Source organism: Mustela putorius, unplaced genomic scaffold, assembly GCF_011764305.1.
Source record: "Mustela putorius furo isolate JIRA1106 unplaced genomic scaffold, ASM1176430v1.1 tig00003834_pilon_pilon_pilon, whole genome shotgun sequence".
NCBI classification, from domain to species: domain Eukaryota; kingdom Metazoa; phylum Chordata; class Mammalia; order Carnivora; family Mustelidae; genus Mustela; species Mustela putorius.
The window spans coordinates 131,477,855-131,494,864 of NW_025421987.1; the positions used below are offsets into that span (position 1 = coordinate 131,477,855).

Sequence of the window (17,010 nt, forward strand, 5' to 3'; positions counted from 1 at the left end):
CTACATTGTATTAGAAGTTCTAGCCAAGCCTACTAGGTCAGAAAAATACATAAAAGGCATCCTGACTGGAAGGGAAGAAGTAAACAGCTTCTATTTACAGGTAACTTGATCCTATATATAAAAAATTCTAAGAAATACACACACACACACACACACACACACACAAACATTAGAAGTAATCAACGAGTTTAGCAATACAATATACAAATATGTAATACATTTGTACACAAATTGTTTTTCTGTTCATTAGCAATGAACCTCCTGAAAATGAAATTAAAACAATCTCATTTATGGGGTGCATGGGTGGGTCAGTCACCTGAACAACCAACTCCTGATTTTGGCTCAGATCATGAGCTCAGGGTCCTGGGATCAAGCTCTGTATTAGGCTCCATGTTGTGCACTGGGAAGTCCGCTTGGAGATTCTCTATCTCCCTCTCCTTCTGCCCCTCCCCTCACTCACATTCTCTCCCTCTTTAATACAAATAAATAAATTACAACAGCATCAAAAAGAATAAAACATTTAGGAATGAATTAAAGAAATGCAAGACATATATTGAAAACCCACACAAAAAACTCTATTGAGAGAAATTAAAGAAAACAAATTGAGACAAATTTCATGTTCACAAATTCAAATATTTAAGTGTTAAGTTAGCAACAGTTCTCAAACTGGTCCACAGATTTAATGAAATCTCTATCAAAATCCCAGCTGTCTTTTTTTCTTTTTTAATTGTAGAGTTGAGAGGCAGCTGGGTGGCTCAGTCAGTAAAGCATTTGCCTTCGACTTGGGTCATGATCCTGGGATTGAGCCCTGCACTGGGCTCCCTGCTCAGGGAGGAGCATGCTTCTCCCTCTCCCTCTGTTAGCTGCTTCCCCTGCTTGTGCTCTCTTTCTGTCTGTGTCAAGTAAATATTAAAAAAAAAATTGAAGAGTTGATCCTAAAACTCATATGGAAATGCAAGAGTCCCAAAAGAGCCAAAATAATCTTGAAAAGGGAAACAAAATTGGAGGACTCACACTTCCTGATTTCAAAACTTACTACAAAGATACCGTAATTAAAACATCATGGTACTGGAATAGGATAGAAATATAGATCAATGGAACAGAACAATCCAGAAATAAATCCTTATATTTACAAGCAATCAATTTTGGACAAGTGCTCTGAGATAATTCAATGGAGAAAAGAATAGTATTTCAACAGATGGTGTCAGGACAACTGGATGTCTACATGCAAAATAATAATGAAATAAAAATAAATAAACCTCACGTTTTATTAAAAATTCAACTCAATATGGATCAAAGATTTTTAAAAAATGAGTTAAAATTATATCCCTTAAAAGAAAAAAATAAGCATAAATCTTGGTGATCTTGGATTATGTAATGATTTTGCAGATATGATACCATAAGTATAAGCAGCCAAAGAAAAAATAAATTGGACTTCATCAAAATTAAAAACTTTTGTGTCATAGGACATCATCTAGAAAGTAAAAATAAAAATCCATAAAATAGGAAAAAATATTTGCAAATCACATATCTAATAAAGGAATTATATACAGAATATATAAAGAACTCTCACAATGCAAAAAACAGAAAAACAAACCAGGTAAAAAATAGACATATCTGCAAAGAAGATATGCAAATGGCCAATAAGCACATAAAAATAAGTTCAACATAATTAGTCATTAGGGAATGTCAAATCAAAACCACAATAAGACTCTGCACAGCCACAAGGACAGCTAAAATAAAAAAGATACTAATAATGTGCAGAAATTGGAACCTTCATACACTGGAAAGTAAAACAGTGCAACCACTTCGAGAAGCAGTCTAGTAGTTAAAAATAGAGTTACCAGAAAAACTAGTAATTCCAATCATAGTAGTTATTGAGAAAATAAAAACAAGTACCCAAACAAAAACTTGTACATGAATGTTCACAGCAGTATCACTCCTAATGGTCAAAAAAGTAGACTCAATCTAAATGTTCATCAGCTGATGAATGTATAATCAAAATGTGGTATATTCATACAATGGAACATTATTCAGCAATAAAAAGGAATGGAGACTGATATATTACAACAGAAATGAGCCTTGAAAACATTATGCTACATAAAAGAAGACACACATATAAGGCCACATATTCTATGATTCCATTTACATTAAACATCCAGAAAAGGCAAATCCATGCAGACAGAATTAAGATTAGTGGTCACCTAAAATGAGTGAGTTACTGCCGATGGAGTTTCTTTTTAGAGTTATAAATATGTTCTTAAATTAATTGTGATGAAGACACAACTTGATAAATATACTAAAACATACTGGATTGTACATTTTAAATGGGTGGAATTCACAGTATATGTGTAATATCTTGATCTATTTCTAGATTTGTACCCAATGTGGGGCTGAAACTAACAACCCTAATAACAATTTGTACCCAAGGTGGGGCTGAAACTAACAACTGAGATCTAGAGACGCAGGGCCCTATAGCTCAGGGGTTAGAGCACTGGTCTTGTAGAGACGCAGGCACTCCCCAGGTGCCCCTGTAACATCTCATTTTTAAAAATGGATTTTAAAAACCCATATATACCATAATGCATCAAAGCAAACTACAGAAATGGAAAGAATACTGTAAATAGTATCCTACACTCATTTTAAAAATGTTTTCAATGATTAGTTTTAGCAATGTGTATGTGAGTATAGGATTGTGACAACACTGGCTCCATTTTTGGCCTTGCATCTTGTTCTCCCCTCGGTGCAGAGATGACACCACTTTACTAGTAGACAGCCTGCTCTAGCACACAGGTGGCACCACTTTAGATAACTAGTATAGATCTTCTAGGACACAGATTGCCTCACTATAGATAACCACCCTGTGACCACACCACCATACCCCTTGCACTATTAAAGTTGTGGGTTGAGGTCCAAGGTGGGTGGGGAATGGGGGTATAGTACCCTGGATCCTCTGTCCACCTGCTGGCCTAATACCCTGTCAGTAGGTGACCCTGAATAAAACTGTATAAATGGTATGGAGTAGCCTTCTTTGTTTTGCAGTATTCAAGTGCCTTCTCAGTCTGGAGGATACATTCCTGACCCTCCTCCACCTTCTACGAACATTAAGTCCCTATTGTATTCCAAGTTCCACTAAGCACTGTGTTCATTACATAATTTACTTTTTTCTAGTTCCTTGAAATGTAAGTTAGGTTACTGATTTGAGATTTTTTAAAAAGATTTTATTTATTTAATTGACAGACGGAGATCACAAGTAGGCAGAGAAGCAGGCAGAGAGAGGAGGAAGCAGGCTCCCCTCTGAGCAGAGAGCCAGATACAGGGCTTGATCCCAGACCCTGGGATCATGACCTGAGCCAAAGGCAAAGGCTTTAACCCACTGAGCCACCCAGGCACCCCCTGATTTTATATTTTTTTTAAGATTTCATTTATTTGAGAGAGAGAGAGAGAATGAGAAAGAGAGCATGAGCTGTGGAGAGGGGTAGAGGAAGAGGGAGAAGCAGACTCCCTACCAAGCAGCAGGAAGCCCAACTCAGAGCCTGACCCCAGGACCCCAGGTTTAGCAGATGCTAAACCAACTGAGCCACCCAGGGACCCCAGATCTTTCTTCTTTTTAATGTAGGCATTTACAACAATATATTCCCTCTGATCACTGCTTTCACTCCATCCCATGAGTTTTGATATGTTGTGTTTTCAATGCCATTTGTCTCAAATTATTTCCTAATATCCTTTTTATTTCTTCTTACACCTACTGGTTAAAAGTCTACTGTGTAATTTCCACATATTTGTGAAATGTCCAGTTTTCCTTTTTTTTTTTTTTAAATCTCTGGCTTCATTTTATTGTGGTAAGAGAAGATACTTCATGTGAAGTCCATCTTTTGAGAATTATCAACTATTTTTGTGACCTAACATAATGTCTGCCCTGAAGAACAGGACAGGTTCCATAGGAATAGGAATACATTCCACATTCACTTGAGAAGAATATGAATTCTACTATTGTTTGGTGGAGTGTTCTACATATCTCTAGTAGGTCTATTTCCTTATTGATATGCTACTACCGTGTTACTTAAAGTATGGAGTTGAGGTCTCCAATTGGTGTTGAGGGTGATGGAGAGTGACATCATGACAATCTTCACATACTTTGATAGCTGTCAGAAGGATGGGCTTATTTTCTGTTATTATAAAGACCAGTGAATCAAAGCTACAAGATTACAATTCAGTGCAGGGAAGAACTGTATAGCAATGAGACTAGCCCACACTAGAATGTTTTACTCTTTCAAGTGGTGATGCTCTATCCACACAATGCTCCTACAAATATCACAGAACCAGGTATGTTGAAGAAAGAAATCCCTTTTTTCAGTGGTTGGTTTGAATAGAAAATCTCTAAGAACCAAATCTAATTTACTGAATCTACCATTCAGGTTCTGCCAAATACATTACTGTTATCTTGGTAGGTCACTTAATTTTTCTATGCCATGAATTCCTCTTTTGTAAAATGGGGATAATGAGTAACTCTGCCACAAGGGTTGCTGTGAGTTAGAGGAGTTCATGTATGTAAAATGCCTAGAATAATCTTGGCAAATAGTGAGTGCTTAACAAATAATAGTTATGATGATGGTTGTGAAATCAACAGTTATTGTAGAAATGTCTATTTCATCCTTAATTTCTGTCAATTTGCTGTATATATTTTGGAGTCTATCATTTGGTGCATATATGTTTATAATTATTGTATCTTCTTGAGAAATTCACCATCTATCAAAATATAAAATATAAATCTTTATTGTTTTTGTTGTTTTTAACTCAGAAGTCTATTTTGTATGATATCAATACTATTTGTATAGAAAGTTGCTTCCCATCTTTCTACCTTTAGCCTATTTAATTTTGGTCTAACAAGAGACTCTTGTGGACAGCCCATAATGGGATCATGGTTTTTGGGTTTTTAATCCATTCTGCCAATCTATATTTACTTGGTAAGCTTAATAATTTCACATTTAAAATTATTACTAACAAGGAATGACTTTTACCATTTTTCTATTCCTATGTACTGAAGTATATCATTAGATAAATGTCAATTAGGTCAAGGTGGTTGGCAGTGATGTTCAAATCTTTTATATCTTAATGATTTTTTTAATCTACAAATTCTATCAATTAGTAAGAGGTGTTGCTATTTAAAACGGTGATTGTAGATTTCTTTCTTTCTCCCTTTGGTTCTCTTGAGTTTTGTTTCATGTATTTTGAAGCTTTGTAGTTAGGTACATATGTATTTAAGTTTGTTATTTATTTTTTAATGAATTAAACCTTACAGCATTGTGAAATGTCCTCTTTCTTTCTAGAAATTATCCTTGTGCCAAAATCCACTTTGACTGTTATTAAGATAACAACAACCAGCTTTCTTCTGATTTTTGCATCTTTTTTCATCTTTGGCCTTATATGTATGTGTATATATATATTTTTGTATTTTCAAATGTACACTGTTTTCATTTTTAGAAAAAACATTTTTGAGCACAGTTGACACACAATGCTACAATACCTTCAGGTGTACAACAAAGTGATTCAACTTATCTATACACTATGCTTTGCTCACCACAAGTGTAGCTACCATATGTCAGCATGCAATGCTATTACAATACCAGTGACTACAAGGGTACCTGGTTAGCACAATTAGTTAAGAATCTGGCTCTTGGTTTTGGCTCAGATCATGATCTCAGGCTCGTGAGATCAAGCCCCATGTTGGGCTCTGTGCTGAGCACACAGTCTGCTTGGTTTCTCTTTCTCTCTGCCTCTCCACCGACCCCCTCTAAAAATAAATCTTTAATAAAAAAAATACCAGTGACTATATTCTCTAAGCTGTGCTACCGTGGCCATTTTAGTAATAAAACATTCCTGGGTATACAAAAATTCTTCTAGAGTATCACTATCATTAGATTCAAATATTTATATTTGTAGTGAAAGATGTGTTACACAGCTCTTTAAAGCAACCAAACAGTATGTCCTAGTGTTCTATTTACCTACTTTAGTATTTTTCATTTTTTGTTATTATTTTTTTTAAGTCCAGTATATCTAACATACAGTGTTATATTAGTTTCAGGTTTACAATATCGTGATTCAACAACTTTTTTTTTTTTAAAGACAGAGTGAGTAAGTGGGTGGAGAGGAAGAGAATCTTAAGCTGGCTCCAGGACCAGCATGGAGCTAAACCTAGGGCTTAGTCTCATGACACTGAGATCATGACCTGAGCCAAAATCAAGAGCTGGACACTTAACTGACTGAGCCACTCACGAGCCCCTGATTCAATAGTTCTATATATCATTACTCAGTGTTCATGGTAAGTGTACTCTTAATTCCCTACACCTATTTCACCCATCCCCCCACTCACCTCCCATCTGATATGCTTTATTTTAAATAAGTACCTTCAGTTAAAGTTATTTTTTTTCAGTAGGAATTTCTTTTTACTTAAAACAAACTTCAGAATACATGGTTCTAAAAGATATATATAAAACATTCCAGCCCCTCAAAATAGAATACACATTTTCCTCAAGTACACACAGAAGAACCCCTGGCTAAATCACATAAAAAGAGACATAACAAATATTACAAATTTAAGAAAAATGAAATCATACCAAGTATATTCTCCAACCACAATGGTACAAAACTACAGAACAATAAATAAACTATAGAATAATAAAACAAAGCTGGAAAATCTCCAGCAGAAATACTAAATACTTAATATGTAATATTAAACACCATACTACTGCACAAGCAATGGACCAAATAAGATATCAAATGGCAAGGGCGCCTGGGTGGCTCAGTGGGTTGAGCCGCTGCCTTTGGCTCGGGTCGTGATCTCGGGGTCCTGTGATTGAGTCCCTCAGCGGGAAGCCTGCTTCCCTTGCTCTATGCCTGCTTCCCTCGCTCTCTGCCTGCTTCTCTGCCTACTTGTGATCTCTGTCAAATAAATAGATAAAATCTAAAAAAAAAAAAAGAAATCAAATGGCAAGTCAAAACATGTCTCAAAACAAAAGAAAAAGAAAATATTTCAAAACTTATGGTACACAGCAAAAGCAGATATTAGAGAAAAATTTATGCTATAAATGCTCATTTAAGAAAAAAAGTTCAATAACTTAACATTACACCACAAGGACCCAGAAAAAGAAGAAACTCGGCTGAATTTTAGTAGACAAAGGAAACAATAAAGAAAAATCAGAAATAAAATAGACACCAGAGAAAACAATAACATAACACTGAAAGTAACCACCAGTGTTCAAAAAAAAAAAAAAAATTGACAATGCTTTAATCACATAACCAAAAAAAAAAAAAAAAAAAAAGAGAGAGAGAGAGAGAAAGAGAAGACTCAAATACTAAAATGAGAAGGGGAATAGAAAATAATACAACAGATAACCCCAGAAATACACAGTCTGAAAACAAATTACTATAAACAATTATACACTAACAAATCAGATAACTAAGGGGAAAAAAAAAACCCAGATAATCTCTAAAAATGCTTAAGTTACCACAATTGAATCATGAATCTTGAATCCAAGAAATAGGGAATCTTCTTAGACCAACAACAAGAATGAAAGTTGAATTAGGAATTAAAAATCTCCCAGGATGGGCATCTGGGTAGCTCGGTTGGTTAAGCATCTGCCTTCGGCTCAGGTCATGATCCCAAGGTCCTGGGATCAAGCCCTGCATCAGCAGAGTCTGTTTTCCCTCTGCCCTTCCTGCTCATGTGTGCACTCTCTCTCTCAAATAAAAATCTTAAAAAAACAAAAAAATAACTCCCAAGACAGAAAAGCCCAAGACCACATGGCTTAATTAGTGAATTGTACCAAACATCTTAAAAAAATTAAGTCAATCTTACAAATCTTATCAAAATCCTACAAATAATGGGGTAGAGGGAACATATTCAAAATTATTCCATGAGGCCAGTACCACCCTGACACCCAAAAACAGGATAAAAACAACACAAAAACAAAGTCTAGTTTGACTGTTGTAAGTGTTGTTACTTTGGCTTTCTTTGACATCCACATACATGATAAATGTTTCTCTACCCCCTCACTTTCAATCTGCAGGTATCTTTAGATCTAAAATGAGTCTCTTGTAGGTAGTATACAGATGGGTCTTATTATTTTTAATCCATCTGACACCCTGTGTTTTTTGACTGAAGCATTTAATCTGTTTACACTCGAAGTATTATTGATAGATATGTATTTACTGCCGTTTTATTACTTGTCTTGTTGTTTCTGGAGATTTTCTCTGATCCTTTCTTGTCTTTGTCACTTTTGGTTTCTCCTTTGCACTCAAAAAGTCCCCTTTAATATTTCTTGCAGGGCTGGTTTGTTGGTGATGAATTCCTTTAGTTTTTGTTTGGGAAACTCTTTATCTCTCTTTCTATTCTGAAAGATAGCCTTGCTGGACAGAGTATTCTTGGCTGCAGATTTTCCCCATTAAGCACTCTGAATATATCATGCCACTCCCTTTTGGCTTGCCAAGTTTCTGGTGAGAAATCTTCAGCTAAATTTATGGATTTTCCCTTGTAAGTTAAGAACTTCTTTTCTCTTGTTGCTTTTAAGGTTTTCTTTTATTGCTATATTTTGAAAATTTAACTATAATAGGTCTGGGTCAACACCAAGGCAACAATGCCTGCTTTTGTTGATTTTGATAGGCATTCTCTTTGCCTCCTGGATCTGGATGTCTGTTTCCTTCTTCAGACTAGGGGAGTTTTCTGATATTATTTCTTGAAATAAATTTTCTGCCTCCTGTTCTCTTTCTTCTTCTGGAATTTTTTTTTAAGGTAATCTCTACACTTAACATGAGGCTTGAACTCACAACCCCAAGATCAAGAGTTGCATGCTTAACTGAATGGGCCTGTTCTGGGACTCCTGTAATACGAATGTTACTACATTTTATGGAGTCACTGGGTTCCCTAAGTCTATTCTTGTGTTGTATAATTCTTTCTCTTTTGTTCAGCTTCATTATTTTCCATTATTTTGGCCTCTAGGTCAATAATTCATTCCTGTGCTCCTTCCAGCCAGCTATTCATTACAACAAGCTGGTTTCCAATCTCATTTATTGCATTCTTCATCTAGGTTTCTTTGTTAACTCTTTTCTCTCTGTGGAAAAGGTCTCACTAATGTCTTCTATTATTTCAAGCCCAGTGAGTATCCTGATGATTACAGCTTTAAGTTCTCCATCAGGCATGTTACTTATATCAGTTTTGCTTATTTCTCTGGCCATGGCCCCATCTTTTTCTTTCCTTTGGGATAAATTCCTCCATCTTAGCATTTTGTATAAGTCTCTGCCTTCTTCTGTATGTTAAAAAAGTCTGTTATGTCTTCTCCTGAAAGTAATGGCCTTACAAAGAGGTCATATAGTGCTCAGGGCCTGGCACTTCGGAAGTATCTACTTTTGTGTTTTGGCACTCTATCCTTCAGGCCAGTTGTCTGCAGAGGCTCTTTGGTCTGCTATGGACAGTGTTTTACTCCCTGGTCTGAATGTGGTAAGCGTTAACTAGGTGTGCTCTGGTCTGCTTATTAAATGAGACCTGATGCTACTTCCACTATAACTGAGGCCATGCAGAAGTCTCTGGCAGAGATGTGGTGTGGGCAGGGGTTTGTGCTATTCTTCTAGAGGAGATGCCACAATGGAACTGAGGCAAGCTTGACTGAAAAGGGCAGTCCTGCCAGAGTGCTGGGGGTGGCAGTAGAGCTTGGTATAAAGAAGTTAGTCAGCCAGTGTCAGCACTGTGTTTATGTTCTATGTTTATGAGGGGTGGGGAGGGAAATGGTGCCAGCCAGCTCCCCTGTTCCTGGAGAAGCAACTCTGTGAATGTTGATTCCTGGAACACCCTTTAAGACAAGTGAATCATCTCCCCTCTGTGCACCCCAGGTGTTCTTTAGATCACTGTTCCCACACTGTCTGTCCCCAGGTTGTATGCCTGCCCTCTCTTCAGAAGCAGGGCAGTGCCCTCCCTGCTCTATCCCAAGCAAACCACTGACCTTTAAAACTCCAGGCTTTAAGCCCTATTGGTTGTAAGAACTCACTAAATTCAGCCCCTTTCATTTTCCAGGCCAATGGCTTTGGGGAAATGTTCAAGAAATAAAAGCAGAAAACTTCCCTCTTCCCTAGTCTGAGGAAGGTGACATCCAGATCCAGGGAGCAAAGAGTACTCCCATCAAAATCAACAAAAGCAGGCACTGGTGCCTTGGTGTTCTCCTTGTACATACCCCTGTATGCTCCTCTCTCCCTCTCACCCTCCCCTAAGACCATGGCTTCCTCCCCTCCAAAGTACTGGTGACCCATTTTTCCCTTAATGCATGTATCTGTACTTCCTGAGTTCTTCAGTGTGGCCTCTTCACTCCCTTTAGTTGTGGAGTTTGTTCTGTCAGTTCAGGCCAATTTCTGGGGTATTTAAGATGATTTGATAGTTACCTAGTTGTATTCATGGAACAAGATGAGCCTAGGATCCTCCTATTCCACCGCTATCTTTGATCCTCCTCAACAATATTAAGAGTCACAAGCACTGGGCGCCTGGGTGGCTCAGTGGGTTAAGCCGCTGCCTTCGGCTCGGGTCATGGTCTCAGGGTCCTGGGATTGAGTCTCGCGTCGGGCTCTCTGCTCAGCGGGAAGCCTGCTTCCTCCTCTCTCTCTGCCTGCCTCTCTGCCTACTTGTAATCTCTCTGTCAAATAAATAAATAAAATCTTTAAAAAAAAAAAAAAAGAGTCACAAGCACTAAATTCAAAAAAAAGTCTTGGGGCACCTGGGTGGCCCAGTAGGTTAAGCGTCTGTCTTTGGCTCAGGTCATGATCCCAGGGTCCTGGGGTGGAGCCCTGCATCAGGCTCCATCCTCACATCAGGCTCACTCCTCAGAGGGAAGCCTGCTTCTCCCTCTTCGTCTGCCTGTTGCTCCCCCTACCTGTGCTGGCCATCTCTCTGTCAAATAAATAAAACATTTTAAAAAGTTTTTTTTTTAAAAAAGCGTTCTTATCTTTTAAACAAATATTAGTTCCAGGTGTAAAATATAGTGATTTAACAATTACATATATTATAAAATCTCACCATAATAAGTGTAGTTACCATTTACTATAATTATATATACATATTGTAATTATATATACATATACACATATACAAATAAATACACATATGCATAGATCACATCCCTTTTTTTTTTTTTAAGATTTTATGTATTTATTTGACAGAGATCACAAGTAGGCAGAGAGGAAGGCAGAGAGGGGGAAGCAGGCTCTCCATTGAGCAGAGAGCCTGATGCAGGCCTCAATCCCAGAACCCTGAGATCATGATCTGAGCATAAGGCAGAGACTTAATCCACTGAAACACCCAGGATCCCCCTTCTTGTTTTTTAATTTTAATTCCAATATAGTTTATTGTGTTATATTAGTTTCAGATTCATTTCAATTTAGTGATTCAATAATTCTATAAATCACTCAATCATCATGTTAAGTGCACTCTTTAATCCCCATCACCTATTTCACCCATTCTCCTACTTACCTCCCCTCCGATAACCATCAGTTTGTTCTCTACAGTTAAGTGTCTGTTTCTTGGGGTGGCTGGTGGCCCAGTCAGTTCGATGTCTGACTTCGGCTCAGGTCATAATCTCGGTGTCCTGGGATCAAGCCCCGCATGGGGCTCCCTGCTCAATGTGAAGTCTGTTTGTCCCTCTCCCTCTCCTTCTGACCCTCCCCCATTTGTGCTCTAATAAATAAAATATTAAAAAAAATAAAGAGGGGGTCTGGGGGCGCCTGGGTGTATCAGTGGGTTAAAGCCTCTGCCTTCAGCTTAGGTCATGATCCCAGGGTCCTGGGATTGAGCCCCACATCGGGCTCTCTGCTCTGCTTCCTCCTCTCTCTCTCTCTGCCTACGTCTCTGCCTACTTGTGATCTCTGTCAAATAAATAAATTTTTTAAAAAATCTTAAAAAAATAGTCTGTTTCTTTCTTGTCTCTTTCTTTTTTCCTTTGTCCATCTCTTTTGTTTCTTAAATTCCCTATCAGTGAAATCATCATATGGTATTTGTCCTTATTTGATTGCCTTATTTTGCTTAGCATTATACTCTCTAGCTCCATCCATGTTGTTGCAAAAGGAGAGATGTCATTCTTTTTATGGCTGAATATATTCCATTATGTGAGATATATATCACACCTTTTTTATTCATTCATCTATCCATGGCACCTGGTGTACCTTTAACCCACGGAGAAAGAGTTTATTTATGTATTTGACAGACAGAGATCACAAGTAGGCAGAGAGGCAGGCAGAGAGTGAGAGGGAAGCAGGCTCCCCACTGAGCAGAGAGTCTGATGTGGGACTTGATCCCAGGACCCTGAGATCATGACCTGAGCTGAAGGCTGAGGCTTTTACCCACTGAGCCACACAGGTGCCCCCTGGTGTGCCTTTATATTTAAAGTATCTCTTACAGATAGCATATTGAGTCATGTTATTTTATACAGTTTGACAATTGCTAACTTATTTATTTATTTATTTATTTTCACCCCCTTTTTTGGTTGTTTTTTAATTTTTTTGATTTATTTTTTATTTATTTTCAGCATAACAGTATTCATTATTTTGCATCACACCCAGTGCTCCATGCAATCTGTGCCCTCTATAATACCCACCACCTGGTACCCCAACCTCCCAACCCCCGCCACTTCAAAACCCTCAGACTATTTTTCAGAGTCCATAGTCTCTCATGGTTCACCTCCCCTTCCAATTTCCCCCAACTCCCTTCTCCTAACTCCCCATGTCCTCCATGCTATTTGTTATGCTCTACAAATAAGTGAAACCATATGATAATTGACTCTCTCTGCTTGACTTATTTCACTCAGCATAATCTCTTCCAGTCCTGTCCATGTTGCTACAAAAGTTGGGTATCATCCTTTCTGATGGAGGCATAATACTCCATAGTGTATATGGACCACATCTTCCTTATCCATTCGTTCGTTGAAGGGCATCTTGTTTCTTTCCACAGTTTGGCGACTGTGGCCATTGTTGCTATAAATATTGGGGGACAATTGCTAACTTTTAACTGGAGTGTTTGGCCTACTTGTATTTATATTTAATGTAATTCTTGATATTAATTTTTTCTACCATTCTGATATGACCTTCCATTTGTCTTGTCTGTTCTTTGTTCCTGCTTTCATGACATTTTTAGTAAAGCAATATTATTTAATTTCTTTTAATGACCACATAGCTTTGGCTGTTTGTATTTTTTTTAAGGTTTGTTCTAGTGATTACAGAGTGCATCTTTAACTTATCACAAACTTCATTTCCTCCTGTTTTGCATTTATAGTTACATATCTTACTTTTTTTTTTCAAGATTTTTCTTTACTTATTTGACAGACAGAAATTACAAGTAGACAGAGAGGCAGGCAGAGAGAGGAAGGGAAGCAGGCTCCCTGCTGAGCAGAGAGCCCAATGTGGGGCTCGAACCCAGGACTCTGGGATCATGACCCAAGCCGAAGGCAGAGGCTTTAACCCACTGAGCCACCCAGGCGCCCCTATATCTTACTTCTTATACTAAGTATTCAATAATACACTGCTATTATCTTTGCTTTACACAGCCATAATCTTTTATTTATTTATAAATATAAATATAAATATGAATATATATATATATATATAATATTTTAATCCTCTAATCTTACATTTACCTTCCTGTGTAATGCATTCCTTCCGGTAGCTCTGAGTTTCTTTTATTAACACTTCCCTTCACACTAAAATACTTCTTTCAATGTTTCTTATTGTATAGGTCTGCTATAGACAAACTGTCTTTACTTTTGTCCATCAGAAAATGTCTTTATTTCTACCATAATTTTAAAAACATCTCCCTGTATATAGAATTCCAAGTTAGCGGGTTTGCCTTGAAAAAAAAAATCATTTAAAAAGTTATCCCACTGGGGCGCCTGGGTGGCTCAGTGGGTTGAGCTTCTGCCTTTGGCTCAGGTCATGATCTCAGGGTCCTGGGATCAAGCCCCGCGTCGGGCTCTCTGCTCAGCAGGGAGCCTGCTTCCCCCCTCTCTCTCTGCCTGCCTCTCTGCCTACTTGTGATCTCTCTCTGTGTGTCAACTAAATAAATAAAATCTTTAAAAAAAAAAAAAAAGTTATCCCATTGGGATGCCTGGGTGGCTCAGTTGGTTAAGTGGCTGGCTGCCTTTGGCTCAGGTCATGATCCCAAGGTCCTGGGATCGAGTCCCACATCAGGATCCTTGCTCAGCAGGAAGCCAGCTTCTCTCTCTCTGCTTCTGCCTGCCACTCTGCCAGCTTGTGCTCTCTCTGACAAGTAAATACCTAAAATCCGAAAAAAAAAAAAAGTTATGCCATTGTTCTCTGGTCTGCATTGTTTCTGAAAAGATGTCAGCTATCATTTATATTATTGTTTCCTTTTATATATTTTTCTTTTCTATCTCCTTTACAAAAAACCTTTGATTTTCAGCAATTGACTATGACTTGCCTAAGTCTTTGTATTTATCTTGCTTGGGTTTGGTATCCAGTGTACTGTTAAGCCCATCAAATGAATACTTAACTTCTGATATATTTTTCATTTCTAGCATTCCATATTGGTTCTTTTTATAGTTTTCTATCTTCCTGCTACTATTTTCTGTTCACCATGTTCAACATCTGGAACATTGCTGATTTTGTTTCTCATCACTCCTGACATTTTCTTATTTCTTTGCATATCTCATAATTTGTTATTCTATGTCAGATATTATATATAAAGAACAGTAATTTACAAAGTTCAATGAAATGAAGGGCTGTTTCTTTGAAAAGATAAACAATGCATCTATGTTCACCAAGGATATTGGCTTAAAATTTTCTTTTGGCATCCTTGTCTGGTTTTGATATCAGGGTAATGTTGGCTTTGTAAAATGAGTTTTAAAATGTTCTCTTTTCTATTTTTTTGGCAGAACTTGAAAAGCATTGATATTAACTATTCAATATTTTATACAATTCACCTATGAAGCCATCTGCTCATTGACTTACATTTGTTGGGAGGTATTTTAGTCATGCTCATCAGGAAAAAAAGAGAGAGAGGATGCAAATAAAATCAGAAACAAAAGATGTTACAATTAATACCACAGAAAATCAAAGAGATATAAGAGACTACTATTAAAAACTATATGCCAACATGTTGACCAACATAAAAAAGGTGGGTAAATTCCTAGAAATATACAACCTACCAAGACTGAATAATGAAAATATAGAAAATCTGAAGACTGATTACTAGTAAGGAGATTAAATCAGTAATGGAACACTTCCCAACAAACATTAATGCCGGGATTAAGCCCAGGACCCTGGGATCATGACCTGAGCCAAAGATAGACAGATGCTTAACTGACTGAGCCACCCAGAGTGCCCAATAAAATAAATATGTAAATCTTAAAAAAAAAAAAATTAGGCGAGGAGTCAAGATGGCAGAGGAGTAGCAGACTGAGATGACATCAGGTCACAGGAGTTCAGGTAGATAGTTATCAAACCATTCCAAACACCTACAAACCCAACAGGAGATTGAAGAGAAGAGCAGCAATTCTAGAAACAGAAAATTGACCACTTTCTGAAAGGTAGAATGTGTGGAGGAGTGAATCCAAAGCAATAGGAAGATAGACTGCAGGGGAAAGGGCCAGCTCCCGGAAAATGGTGGAGCAATGGAACACAAAATCCGAACTTTAAAAGTCTGCTCCACTGAGGGACATCGCTCCAGAGGCTAAGCAGGGTGGAGCCCTCGTGGGGACAGTGTGGTCTCAGGTCCCATGGAGTCACAGAAGGATCAGGGGTGTCTGAGTGTAGCAGAGCTCGCAGGTATCAAAGTGGAGAAGCCAGCTACAGAGATGGAGCCAAGGAGTGAGCTCTCAGTTCAGGGTTACCTTAAACCGTAATCCACAGCACAGTCAGGCCACTGCTCTTTGAACAGAGACCCCACAAGTGGCAGATCCAGGGAGACCCTCCTTCCTCCACCGGAAGAGCAAGTGGCATGGATCTGCTGGGGTTTGGAGAATCCAAATGGGGCTGTGTGCCAGAGACAGAAATGCTTGGTCACAGGCTGGTGAACTTGGAGCACAGCCAGAGACCAAGGAGACAAGAGTGATTGAGCACTTTTCTCCAAGGGTGCACTGAGGAGTGGGCCCTGAGTTCTTGACTACTCCTTGCCAAAGACGGGGAGATTACCATTTTCATGGCTCCAGAGCTCTACAGAAAGCATGTAGGAAACAAAAGCTCCTGAGAGCAAACCTGAGCAGATTACACAGGCCAGCCCCTGGCAAGGGCAGTGCAATTCTGCCTTCGGCAAAGACATTTGAGAATCACTACAATAGGCCCCTCCCCCAGAAGATCAGCAAGAACATCCAGCCAAGACCAAACTCAGTGATCAAGGAGAACAGTGGAATCCAGAGGAAGGGAAAGCAAAGCATGGAATTCATGGCTTCTCCCCATGATTCTTTGGTCTTGCAAAGTTAATTAAATATTTTTATTTTTTTCTTATTCTAATTTTTAAAACTTTTCCTCTTTCCTCTTTTAACGTTTTTTAACTAGTTTATCTTAACAATACCGTTCTTAAAAAAGTTTTTAAACTTTCATTATAGTCATATTTTATCCTTCATTGTACCTAATTTTATTATTTGTACACATATAGGGTTTTTTCCTCTAAAAAATTTTGGGATACAATTTTTTCTTCTTCTTCTTTTTTTAATTTATTTTTAATTTTCAGCATAACAGTAGTCATTATTTTTTGCACCACACCCAGTGCTCCATGCAATCTGTGCCCTCTATAATACCCACCACCTGGTACCCCGACCTCCCACCCCCCTGCCCCTTCAAAACCCTCAGATTGTTTTTCAGAGTCCATAGTCTCTCATGGTTCACCTCCCCTTCCAATTTACCCCAACCCCCTTCTCCTCTCTAACTCCCCATGTCCTCCATGCTATTTGTTATGCTCCACAAATAAGTGAAACCATATGATAATTGACTCTCTCTGCTTGACTTATTTCACTTAGCATAATCTCT

At 38.1% G+C, this 17,010-nt stretch overlaps 1 protein-coding gene across 6 annotated transcripts in view; it reads right to left on the reverse strand.

The window, feature by feature from the left end:
* The window catches only part of FBXL2 (F-box and leucine rich repeat protein 2), a 148,426-nt gene that overhangs the window by 112,239 nt on the left and 19,177 nt on the right, over positions 1 to 17,010 (reverse strand). The window lies entirely within an intron of this gene.